General features: G+C 46.8%; 1 pseudogene; it reads right to left on the bottom strand.

The window, feature by feature from the left end:
• Positions 1-4,197: 4,197 nt before the first annotated feature.
• LOC126048075 (aldo-keto reductase family 1 member B1-like) lies at positions 4,198-10,197 on the bottom strand (annotated as a pseudogene).
• Positions 10,198-12,733: the final 2,536 nt, after the last annotated feature.

Genomic DNA, 12,733 nt, shown 5'->3' with positions numbered 1-12,733 from the left:
CAGTAGCCAATCGCCGCTCAAGTCCTGCCCCGATGGCAGCGCAGCCCAATCAGCAGCGAAGAGGGATAACCAATGGGGATCCCGGCCCGTTGCTATGGTAAGGTACAGGGGGAGCTACTTGCGCGTGGGGGGGATGCCTGGGGGTGCCCCGCAGCGCCCCTGGGCCGCCCCCAGCGCCCCCTCCCGCCCGCCTGGGGCCGGTTAGGCGTTTCTCCGCGAGTGGCGTTTCCCACGGGAGCCGACGGCCCTGTCAGGCGGGCCCGGCTGCTGAGGCCCGGCGCCGGGCAGGCGGCCGCGGCCGGAGGAGCCGCCCGCCGGGGGCCTGCGGCAGAGCCGGGCCGTAAGGGCCGTGCCGGGGCCTAGCGGGCCTCACACCGACCCCTCCAGGGCAGGGCAGGGCAGGGCAGCTCCGTCTCGGGAGGGCCTTCTGCTGAGGCTTGGCTCGTGTGGGCTCTTGTGACAGCTGAATCAGTCAAAAATCGCGGAGGTGATCCCCCCCCGTGGGGTGCGCCCTGCGGCCCCCTCCTCCCGGTGATAAGGGCTGGGGGCGGCTGTGCTCCCATCCAGCTTGTGACTGTGCGGGGTTCAGCTCCTGCAGCACCCTGTCCCTGTGCCGTGGGTTGTTCACGCAGATCTCGCTTGTGATACACGCTGGGGTGTTGCAACACGCTGCTGCAGTTCACCCCACCGGTTACCGGATGGAGAGCCTGTTTCGTTCAGTGGCACTTTGCTCCTCGGTTTGTCATCGGTAGAGGCAGGATGTGTCCCAAAATGAGTCAATAAAGAGGAGTCCCGGCGCAGGGCATGAGACAGAAGTCTCTTGCTCTCAGCGCGCGGAGCTGCTCCCTCGCCGCTGGCTGTGTGGTTGCGGGCTGCCAGCCGTGGGCCGAGGAAGGGCTGAGCCCTTTTGGCTGGAGCAGCGTGTCCCCACCACAGCGATGGTGGCCTGGGCTGGTGCCAGGAGCCTTGTCACCCTGCATGCTGATGAAGTGAGATGGCTAGAGAAACCTCTGTGTGGCTGGCTTGTGAGAGTGGGGAGCACCCAGTTCCCTTCTCCAGATGGGATGAATGCAGCTTTCACTTTGGGGCAACTGAGCTTATGAGTAATTTGGAAAATAATGAGTTTAAACCACTTCATTTTAAATGTTGCACAGAAGTATTTTGTAGTATGTTTTCGAAGCTGCAGAAGAGTAGTGAGTTTTCAGTGAATGTCACAATGATCACATTGTCCCTCTGTCTTTAGGGAGATGCAGACCATATTTCAGAATGAAATACACAAGTGTGGAAATAAATGGTAGGTGACCTTTAATTTCACATTAGAAACTGACTTTGAAGTTTTGGAGAGGCAAAATACACTGTACTGATGAGGTAGCCACAGTGCAGTGAAAAAAACCTGATTTATCAGCAGGATCCTATAAGTACTCCATAATGGTATGTCAGGGCTGCTTGGGAGGCTTTGCAGTTTGCTTATACTCAGAGAATTGATTCAGGTACAAGCATAAGTTCAGAGTATGTATAATGGTGCATTTTTCTCTGGGTGCCTCTCCCACAGCTGATGCCCAGGCTCCTTTTGCTTCATTTAACTGAAGGCAGACAAGATAATTAGTTTTTCTCTTTAATCTTCCCCCTGTTTTGTGTTAGTGCCATCAGCTGTTTTCAGCAGGATGTGGTGTTTCAGTTGAATCACATAACAGTTATACAACTCAGGGCTTATCTTTCATCCTTTTTGGGGATTCCTTCTCCATAGATCTGCTCTGAGTCTGCTCAGCTTCTTGGGCACTGGTTCGTTGTTCAGAGAAGTCGGTGAAAAATGCAAAATGACACATTTTGCTCTGGCTGTGATGTACTTTCTCAAGAGAGCCTAGAGACCAGATGAAGTGCCAGTTTGCTCCCACTCTTCTTTGTATTCCCAAGGCACTCAAGCTTGTGGTGCTATGCTGGTGATTTATTAGTGTCAGCAGTGTCACATTCAGAAACAAGGGTGAGTGGGTTCAAGTCTTGGTGTAGGAACTGCCAGATTTTGTACTGAAGCAGCACCAAGGTGAAATGGTGCCATCAGAGAGTTGTGCTCTGCAAGTCTGTAAAAGCTTGGAAAGCCTGGCTGTTTGGCCAGTAAGGTGGGATCTCCTGTAAGAAAGGGCAGAAAACCCTGCAGCATTTGTTCTCATTCTTCTGAGCCTGTCTTTTTGGGGAGAGGTTTCAAAGCCTTGTGTTCCTGCAGCAAGGAGCTGGGTAGAGCGTGTGATGACAGATAATGAGATTTGGAGAGCATGGCTGAGAAATGCAATTTGTCCTTCCTCTTGTTTTCTTCTGAGATTTTTGTGTTGCTTCCTCTGTGGCCTGTCCGTGTTCTCCTGTGAAGGTGGGTGCTTGGTTTTCCCTAATGGTTTCTTGAATGAGAGACGTCTTGGTCTTTTAACAGAGGATTTTGAGCAGAAGGTTTGTGTTTTGCTTTGCTGTTTGCACCTGCTGGTGTAAGACTTTCCCCAGATCATGCTAAGACACAGGAGCAGTCAGTTGTTTCTCTGTCCTGAAGGTGTAGCTGGCATTGTCAGATGATGGTGGGGCCTTTGGGAAAGAAATATACTGAAACAGGATGTTTATCTTGCTAAATGTTGTACACTGATTTAACTTCCAGATGCTTGTTAAGGCAGGAATGCAGACAGGAGGACAGAGGTTTAATCCAGTTCTAAGACCTTGGCCTCTTTCTTGCATTGAGTTCAGATCGAGCCAGGAGCATCCTCTGAGGTCCCACCACCATCTCTGTGTCTTCTCAAGGTTTTTTTTTTAAGACTTCAGTCTTTGATAATTATGATATTTAGCTATTAATCTGTTGAGCTGGCAAAACTGTGTACTTAAAATAAAACTCTAGAAACGAAACTATGAGCATGTACTCTCACTCTCTGTGACAGATCCAGGTTAATTTGCCCGCCCTAGGCAGGCAGCTCCTGTCTGCATATCCCTGACACATAGGCCTGTTTCAGCAAGTTGATATGGCTAAACCCCTCTGATGTCTTCTTTCTTTCAGTAGGTTGTTGTGTGTGCCCTGGGATGAGAGGAGACCCTTCAGGTGGGAGCAGGAGAGCCCTTTGGCATGGGTGGGATGGGGCAATAAGTGCTGCCATTAGCCAAGAAGTGTCTGGATGAATTTGTGTGACTGTGCCCACGATGGTGGCTCTGCTGTGAGTTAGAGCAAGTGTTTGAGCAGGAGCTTTCCAAGGGAAAGAGGGTGGTTGTGAAAGGTGGTAGAACTTCCCTACATCTTTGGCTTCCACACCATATTAGTGTACCCTTACTGGGTTCAATAACTCGGTGTATTTTTTTTGCAGGACGGATGTCTTACTTCTGCCTGGATATTGCTGAGGGCTTTGTGGGCTGCTTCCTTCAGGAAGCTGAGAAACACATGGTCTTGGATTATCTTTGTGAATTGAAAGGGGAAATTTTGGGGACAATATCCTAAGTGCTGGCAATTTGGGCACAGCACTGAGGGGCTGAGCCTCTCCTGTGCAGGGGCAGACACCTAGGTTGTGCGGCACCTAAAATGCACTCCAGGCACTGCTGGGAGCTGGTGGCTGGTGGGGAGGGGGCAAGGTGGGTCTCCTCTGAGAGCTGGCTGCCCTCTGGTCCCGCCAGGAGAAAGTGCCAAGTGGCTTTGCTGTCCCAGGGAGGATTCGTGTCCCCAAGGTGCAGGTGACTGCAGGCGACCTTTCTGTGCGTCTCTGGGTTAGGAGGGTTTTGGGTTTTTCCCTACGCTAGATGGAGGACTTTCAGCCAATTATGTTTTTGCATTTTGAAGTCAATTTTACTTAAAATATGGGACACTTCTGATGAAATTGTGGATGCATGGGGTTTGTCAACATCTGGTTTCTGCTGATGCATGACTGAAGGCAATCACTGAATAGTGGTACAAACTCTCTCCCCATTTTCTGCTTAGCACTTCTGCTTAGGCTCTTCAATAGTAATCGTCTCTTCTATTAAGCAGAAAATTATTACACCCCACATTTTGATATGTAGAAAATACTTTTTCCTTCTTCCAAAAAAAGAACTCAAACAAATTTCATGGGATAAACATCTCATGTCTTCTCTAGCAGCAGCAAGGCAGATGCAGTAAGAAAACTAGATAAATAGACAGCTCAAAGTTATAGCAGAGACACGTGAGACACCAGATGTCTAGCGAAGGCCATGTTACAAGCATCTTCAGTATTCTGCATGGAAAGGATACTCCTTGTGAGTTTTGGACCTGAAAGAAATCAAAGAGAGAATGTTATTTTCATGGGTGACCTAAATGTTACGTAGAGGTGCATTGGGTGCATGGAGGAGCCACCAAGGGAGGATCTGCATCATGTAATTACAGGGAGAATATGTGGAGATATGTGTCCTCATTTCTCTAATACAGATAAAGATGAAATGACCATCCAGAACTTTTTTTTTTTGGTAATTCAAGTTACAGAGAGTTTCCTGGAAACTGAATTCAAAATGAGAGTGTAGTTTGTTTTCTTTCTTTGTTTTGTTTTGTTTTGTTTGTTTTTAAAATGAAACTATTAAGACCTGTCCTGAAAAAGTATTTTTGGGACAAAGCAGTTGGAATTTGAGTTCGTATGATTTTTAAATAAACTGAATTTCATGCTACCTAGTAACTGTGACACAAAATTCCCTGTATATTCAAAATTTTACAGTTGGAAGGAAACAAGCAGTGTCACTTACATGCTCATTGCACAGATCCTCCAGCTTCTGTTAAAGCTGAGAATGGTTGCCATCTTCTTTTTAGTCAATTCAAAGTCAAACACCTAGCAAGAGAAAGACAAGATGAGAGACCAGCTCCACACTGGAGGGTCTATTTTCAGTCATGGACCACTGAATTAACAAGTAGAGGAACAACTTGTTTTATGGACACAAGAACTATTTTATGAACATTGCTTATTCTATATAAGACTTTTCTGGCCTGTTACTGTGTGGGGGCTCCAAGTAAGCTATGCTTGCTGATTCATCCACAAGGCACAGAACAGGAAGTATCATATAAGACCTGTTCATCTGTCCTCTCCAAAAGCAGGCCTGGCTTAACACTCAGTAGTAGGTAAGCATAAAGAAAGAAAAAGCCCAGTCCTTTTGTCTGAGGAGGACTTGGGAAGCGTGAGAAAGGATCACTGCTTGCTCTGCAGGGAGAAGCTATGCTGTCCCTGAAGGACAGCACCCACGCCACTCATAATCATTCACCTTGAGGTTCTCCACAATGCGCTGTGGCGTGACGGACTTGGGAATTGCAATCAACATTTCTCTGGATCTGGAAGCGAAGGAGAACCTGCAGGAACAGACAACTGAGAGAGAGGATGGCTCCTGCTCTGGAGGAAGCAGACAGAGCCTGTTCCAACAGCTGTTTGCCATCCAGTGTATATTTCAGTAGAAATAAACCCTTTCTGTGGAGCTACAATTCAAATAATTCCTGTCCCTCTGGACTAGGTAGCGCTTCCAGGAGAGCAAAGAGAGAAGTGGTGGAGGCCCACATGGAAGGCCTCCTTTCCTATTCAGTTTTGGGAGAGTCAGCTCCTTTTCTTCCCACCCAGACTTCTAGCAGTCCATGCAAGGCTTTCATTCTCTGCAGGAGGACTTGAGAGGGGAACTGACATGTGAAGATGGGTCAAGAATCTTTTTGAGGGCCAAAGAGATAATAGTAGCATGTCTTGCAGGCCATATAATAAAAAATCTGCATTGTTAGGGAAAAATCAAAGGAGTGCAGAATTCATGAGGAATGGATGGAGGTTCTACCCACTCCGCAGCTCTATTTTCCTTAATGGCTGTGTTACAGGAAGGAGTACCCAACGGTACTGCACTTACCTATCTGTGCTGGTGTTTTGTTGTGGCTGGCTGCAATCTCTTTGATCCTGGGGTCATCCAGAAGGGAAGGATCCTCTGGCTTAGGCCTACACAGAGAAATCAGTAGCAAGAAACCTCCATAGAAAGATCCAGCCTAGCAACAAAGTTCTGTATCTAGATGACTGATTAATAGTGCACTTGTAGTCTCAATGTTACAAGCATAATCCATGCCAGCTCCCTTGCAAAGCACAAAGCAATCTTACCATGGTCTGTCAGGAGAGCCAAGGGGACAGTATGCTGTCACAGCAATACCTTTGGATTGACAGTACTTGATTAGCTTCTCCTGGGTGAGGTATGGATGACATTAAATCTGCCAACACAAAGGCACAGAGGCTGATAGCAGCAGAACTGTTGTAATATTGTTGTGCCCCATGGATTATCTCCTAATACAATTAGAGGCTGCCTTTTCCCCTAATTTGCTAGTGGCTTGCATGATAATACGCATCCTTAGTATTGAAGACACCTATTTTTATACAAAGTGCTGATACAGATTTTGCTGGAGGGGGGTTCACAAAGCTCATCTCCAGGTTCTTTATTCCTCCAGAAAGAATGTTTCCAGGGAAATACTCCAACATTCATAAACAGTGGTTCAGCAAGGCAAGACAACCAAGGAAGTATCCAAGTGCCTTGTGTACTCAGAAATATCCACAGAGCAGGATTTAGAGTACACGCTGTTGTCTGCTTTATTCTCCCTTTTTCCATCTCCTCATTCAACAGTAATCAGATCTTTATAATCCCTGAAAACTATTCACCTGCAGTCACTTAGCAGTTTACCTGGTTATTTGCAGGCTTGTACTTCAGTCCTGGTTTGTTCAAGATTCTTTCAATCTGCTCATGGTTAAAGTTGGAGATTCCAATGGCTTTTACCAGACCAGCATCCACTAGCTCTTCCATGGCCTAACACAAAGTGGAGCAAAATCATCATCTGGTATGCAAGACAGGTCATGAAGAAAATGTTCTTCCTGATGTGGCTTGTTTCTCGTCATGAGTAGCACAAAACAACTACTTAGAGTTGCAAAGTTCTCTGAGGGAAGAGCAGGTACTGGTACGTTAGTGCTGTCTCACCCAAGCCCAAATTCTCATTCCCTCAGTTTGTGGAAATTCACACCAAGTTGCATGAGGAAAAGAACAACACTCAATAATCCACTATTGTGTAAGAACTAGAGGGCTGTGCCTCACACCGTAGGCAAGATCTCAACCTAAAAATGTCTTTATTTCTGTAAAATTTATTTAAGCAATTCAAGAAGGGTGCAAGAACTGTGGTGAAGACAATTGTGCAGTTGTTACGGTTGAGCAACAAACTTTTTCTAACTTCAGCCTGGTCTGCAGCTCTGCTGAAAGTGATTGTGCAGGTCACTGTGGGTCAGGCAGTCAAATGAAGCACTTGGGAGAATAGGAACAACTAGGTAATGTCTAAGCATAGACATTATGAAAAGCTACTTTGTACTGCCTTATGTTCCTTCCAGCTATTTTTGCATGCGTGAGGCAACAGTTCTGTGACTGCTGAAGGTAATGAAAACATGGAAGAGACTAATGAAGACAGAGGACGTGTCTCTTCTGCTGTGGCTGAACTTACCTCCCATGTCTGTAGAATATCAGTGTTGCTAGGTATAGACATGCCTTTGTCATCTTTGGGAAACAGCTCATCTCCTGCCTGTCAGTGGGAGAGAAAATGCTTGAAATAATCTCTGTTGGGATGCTAGCTATGTAAAAGGACCAAACAGGAATGTAAGGAGCTAAAGCTAATACTGCGTGAAGAAAACGGAAGTAATTCTTGTAGTAACTAAATTAAATCTTCAGTCATTTCTTAGTTCATGCAAGGTCACGGCATTTTTGCCACCTACTATCCCAACAAAGACAGGTATTTCTGCTGGACCCATTGAAGTGATGATCTACAAAATGCATGCAGCAAAGGAAGGTACTTATAGAACAATATCCTGGAGTCTTACATGGGGTCACTTCATGTACTGTTCTGTTATGCATGTTTAGGAATAATAGCTTCTTTAGTTGTTTTTAAAAAGTTATATGGAGGATTGACTTTGGTCCTGTGAACATACACATTTATACTGGAGTATACTTGCTGAAAAAGGTACTGCTAACAGATTTCCCATGGGGACGCTCACTGTTTAAGTTGCTGTATTAGGAAAATTAGAACAGCCTGTAACTAGACAGTATGGCCAAAGTGTTTTGAATGATTGGAATTTTCTAGATGCCACAATACTATGCAGTTTCACTTGGCAGCTTTGTCCACATAAAGCTAACTAAAACAATATTGAGAGAATGAAATGAAGCTGAGTTCAAAAGTATTAGGTAGAATAGAGACTTTGATCTGGGTGTAGCAGAAAGGAACGGCTAAGGGTATGTGTGTATATATATATATGCACAAACTGACAGATCATTTGAAGTACACATAGTCTGTGAAAGTTCGGTATCGAAAAGCCTCATCTTTTGAAATCCAAGGTCTGTGAAACAACACTTAAGGCTCCTACAGGCAAGGTCAGCTCAATCTGGACTGTATTAAGTACTTGGTGATTTAGAGAAAAATGGAAAACAGAAGCATTTTCTTTCGCTCTGCGATTCTGTAACATGCAGAGGAAAGAATTTCTGTCAGGCAGCGAAGGACAGCCCTCCTTCTCGCAAGGAGTAATTTTCAGATGAGCATGCTTTGGATTTTTAAAAGAAAGGGAAAGTGGCATAGCTTATGCTTGCAGCTGGGAGGCCTGACCTTAGTGCTAGGTCTGCCTCTTCAACTTGCCAAAGGGCAGAGGACGCTGTGCAAGCAGTGTTCTCAGGGGCAGAGATCAAGAGCCTGGCTCACGAGGCCAGGGTAAAGCTGAATGAGCAGCACCGGACCAGTGCTAGTGCACACAACAGACACATGGTTTTTCAGGACTGCTGCAGCAGTAGTGCTACAAGCATTACGGGCAGTTTTGAGGAAGTCTCCCAGGAGGGAAAGCCAAGGGCATTACTGTTACTGTATCTTGAACCCAAGAGGCCAGTGCATGAGGTAGAGATCCAGGTAATCCAGTTTCAGGTCAGCAAGAGTGTTCTGGCAGGCTCCCTTCACCAGAGGCTTTTCATAAAATGTGCACCACAGCTAGAGGCAAAAAGCCAAGGCACTCCGTGACCTCCTGGGTTAAAGCTCTCTGGTGGTCTCCTGCACAGGACAGAAATGCTCCATCTCCTTTGGAAGGTGATATGGAATGAGGCCATCCTAGTGCTCTTCAGATGGGTCTTGCTCTGCGATGGGACTGGCCCGTGACACTGAAGGCAGCATGTGCAGTGGCAGTATACATGATCAGACAGATAAAAACTCCTATTGCAAGGTCAGATTTGTGTGCAAGAGGATGGCTTAGCTCAAGAAAGCTTTCTTTCAGATTTGACCATTTGTACATTTCCTGTAAAAAATTTAGCAGGCAGAGCCAAGAAAATATAAGACAAGCCACAAAGAAGTAGTTGGCACCAACCATTACCAAGGCAAGAAGCAACTTCAGAATCCAGCTAAATAGCCTGTTTTTCTTAACAAGCAAGAGAAAGAGAACCCACCAACCACACCTTCCTTGGGACATGTGCTGAGCAGATTACACTGTCCCACGGTGCCCAGAACCTCATCTTCCTCACACGGCAGAGACAGCCCTTCGGCAGGACTGCAAGCCCGGCTGCTGGAACAAGCACTGGCCAGTGCCAGGCTCGTCTACTCTGCTGCGCTTTAGCAGTCAGTGCGGTGCCATTACCAAACTCGTTCTGCCTCTGTATCAGTCCTTTACAGCAAGCAATCTCAGACCTCTGCGTCTCTGGTTTCTACCTTGCTTGGTGCTACGTGGTCCACTCTACCTTTTTCTGCTTCCCTTCTTCTGCCTCAATGAGTCTGCAGATGGCCTCCATCCCCCAGCACTTCTGGGTCCCAGCGGAGTGCCAGACCACAGCAGGGTGCCAGCACAGTGGATCCTTCCTAACTGTCCATACAGAATGGGGTGAAGCAGTAAGCTTGTATCAGGAGTGACTTGAATGATGCTATGAATTGCTTTATCCTGTAGCATAAAGTTTATTTCCAGTACTTAAGCTTCCTACTGTGAAAATACTATAGGCAAAGTATTCCCCTGCCCCTGCTCCAGGGTGGAAGATCATCAGATCCTTACCTTAGTGACAATGAAGAGGTCTTCTTGTTTCACATCACCGTCCTTGATTTTCTGGTGGATCCCTTCCCCAACTTCCCCCAATCTCATTCTGGTACACGTAGGCACAATCGAAGTGGTGGTACCCAGCATCGATGGCAGCCATCACTGCAGCTGTTACTTTCCGAGCTGGAGACTAAAAATAATGCATAAATCTTAAGAATCGCAAATCAGTGTATGTTAAATACCTGTATCGTAGCAAAATAAAAATAGGAAAACCATCTTACTGAAAGCAATACCCCCCTGCCCCAGGTTGTTTGTTTTGGTTTTTTTTTTTTTTTTTTTCTTTACAAGAGCAGTATTTCTTGCAGTTCTAAACATGGGGCTTGAAGCCAGTCTCCAGCCATTTATCTGTAGCCCCACTCAACGGAGGTTCAGCCCAACAGCCAGGTAGAGCAGAGCCCCCAACACCAGGGCAGTTCTCCAGAGCTGGACCCGGGGAACCAGGTTTTGTGCCAGGCAGCTCTGCAATACTGGTGCTTTTCTCTGAAGATGTTACCTGCCAGGTGCCCAGCCCCACGAGGGGCATCTTGGCTGTGGTGCTCAGCTGCACGTAGGTTGCCGTGGCCCTGCACGCCGTCTGGGAAGCCCCGGTGCAGCTGCCTCTTGCCCAGCTGGTTTAATAGTGACCGGTCGCTGGCTAGGGCAGGGGAAGATGGCGGAGCGGTGCCAGTGCTCTGGGTCCTCCCATATCTGGCAAACAAGGCTGCGCTTTGTCTCTGTAGACTCAACTCACACAGGTTAAAGCGAAAGCTGAAATCAATTAAAAATCACGGAGGTGATGACCCCCCTGGAATGTGCAGTGGTGCGCCCTGCGGCCCCCCTCCTCCCGGTGATAAGGGCTGGGGGCGGCTGTGCTCCCATCCAGCTTCTGACTGTGCGGGGTTCAGCTCCTGCAGCACCCTGTCCCTGTGCCGTGGGTTGTTCACGCAGATCTCGCTTGTGATACACGCTGGGGTGTTGCAACACGCTGCTGCAGTTCACCCCACCGGTTACCGGATGGAGAGCCTGTTTCGTTCAGTGGCACTTTGCCCCTCGGTTTGTCATCGGTAGAGGCAGGATGTGTCCCAAAATGAGTCAATAAAGAGGAGTCCCGGCGCAGGGCATGAGACAGAAGTCTCTTGCTCTCAGCGCGCGGAGCTGCTCCCTCGCCGCTGGCTGTGTGGTTGCGGGCTGCCAGCCGTGGGCCGAGGAAGGGCTGAGCCCTTTTGGCTGGAGCAGCGTGTCCCCACCACAGCGATGGTGGCCTGGGCTGGTGCCAGGAGCCTTGTCACCCTGCATGCTGATGAAGTGAGATGGCTAGAGAAACCTCTGTGTGAGTTTACAGAGGAAGAAGTAGATCCTCTTCACCCATACACACAAAGGTGATGGTGTCCAGGCTTCACAGGCTGGGAAGCGAGATATGGGAGAACAGGGAAGTTCACACAGGGCATGCATGGCAAAGGTGAGAAGTAAAATTAAGCACCCATTTTTTCCCAATCTTAACAGGATCATCTGTTTGATAAAATTCTAGAGTTGCCTGTTTTTTCTTTTCACTCTCACTTCTCCTTGTTTTATTAGTACAGGCAACAGGCATGTCTCTATGGCCTGTTTTTTAGTGCCCTCCATAAAGGAAAGTTTCGTAATACAGGGAGGGACATATGAGTGTAGAAGAGAAAAGGTGTCCCGTAACTACATGGTGTTTGTGGATGTCGTATACAATTAGTGTCATGAACTAATACATCTTTTTGCACAAAAATAGAACAGGATCCAGGTAATGGATGGGAGGGTGTATTTTAATGTTTGCACACACGGGGGCAGAGTTAAACTTGTTTGTGACTGCTGCTTTTGAATTTCTTCAATAATCTCTCAGATTGAATTGCGTATTGCATTCCTTAGATTTTGTAATAATGAGAAGGTGGAAATCTCTCTTCCTCTGTCTCTTTTCCTAAAAAGGATAAGAAGAGAAAAAATGAAGGTGGCTTACATTTGTAATAAATAAATAGGCATGAAAATTTCCTGGTACGGACCTAAAAGATACAATCTGAGTTTTGAAGAGGAAATTAGCAATTATCACTAACATACCGACTCTCTGAATTGTCTGATCCTTAAATTATAGGCACAGAAAAGAATTTCCTTTTCCCTGCTGTCTTTTGCACTGAATGAGAATGCTTTTCCTGCCTCAACTCACCGCTCTCTTTCAAAGAAGTTGCAGAACTTGCACTTTTAAGCATTGTTATGCGTGGCAGGGAAATCAAGTCTGTTTTCTGCCTGCTGTTAACGGGGCACTTACTCACAACATGTTGTTTATCCCAGGGGAAATAGTAAGACTGTCTAAAATTTAGAATGCTTGGATTTACTGTGACCGGTAGCACTCTATTGTGCTCAGCACCTCCAGCTTGTTTTTGACTGCAGCAGTCAATGGGGATTGTGGGCTGTCTACAGCTGGTAGAAAGCAGTATGCGCTGTACAGCATACTGGGTTGTTAACTACACATTTGCGGCCAGAGGCTACTTCCATTGGGAGATTTGCCATTGATTCAACAGCATCGGAGCAAACCTTTTGTTAAAATGTCTGCCAACAGTGTCAGCTCGCTCTCTGTTCAGCCAGTCTAATACCAAACTCTGTCTAACCTACTTTGTGTATTGACCCTGATGTCCTCAGAATGGCTGGACATCACGATTTCAACACCGTGTATGTTTTCTAGT

The sequence above is a fragment of the Accipiter gentilis genome, chromosome 18, assembly GCF_929443795.1.
Source record: "Accipiter gentilis chromosome 18, bAccGen1.1, whole genome shotgun sequence".
Lineage (NCBI taxonomy): Eukaryota > Metazoa > Chordata > Aves > Accipitriformes > Accipitridae > Astur > Astur gentilis.
The sequence above is the reverse complement of the archived record's forward strand: the minus strand, read 5'-3'. Positions and strand labels throughout refer to the sequence as shown.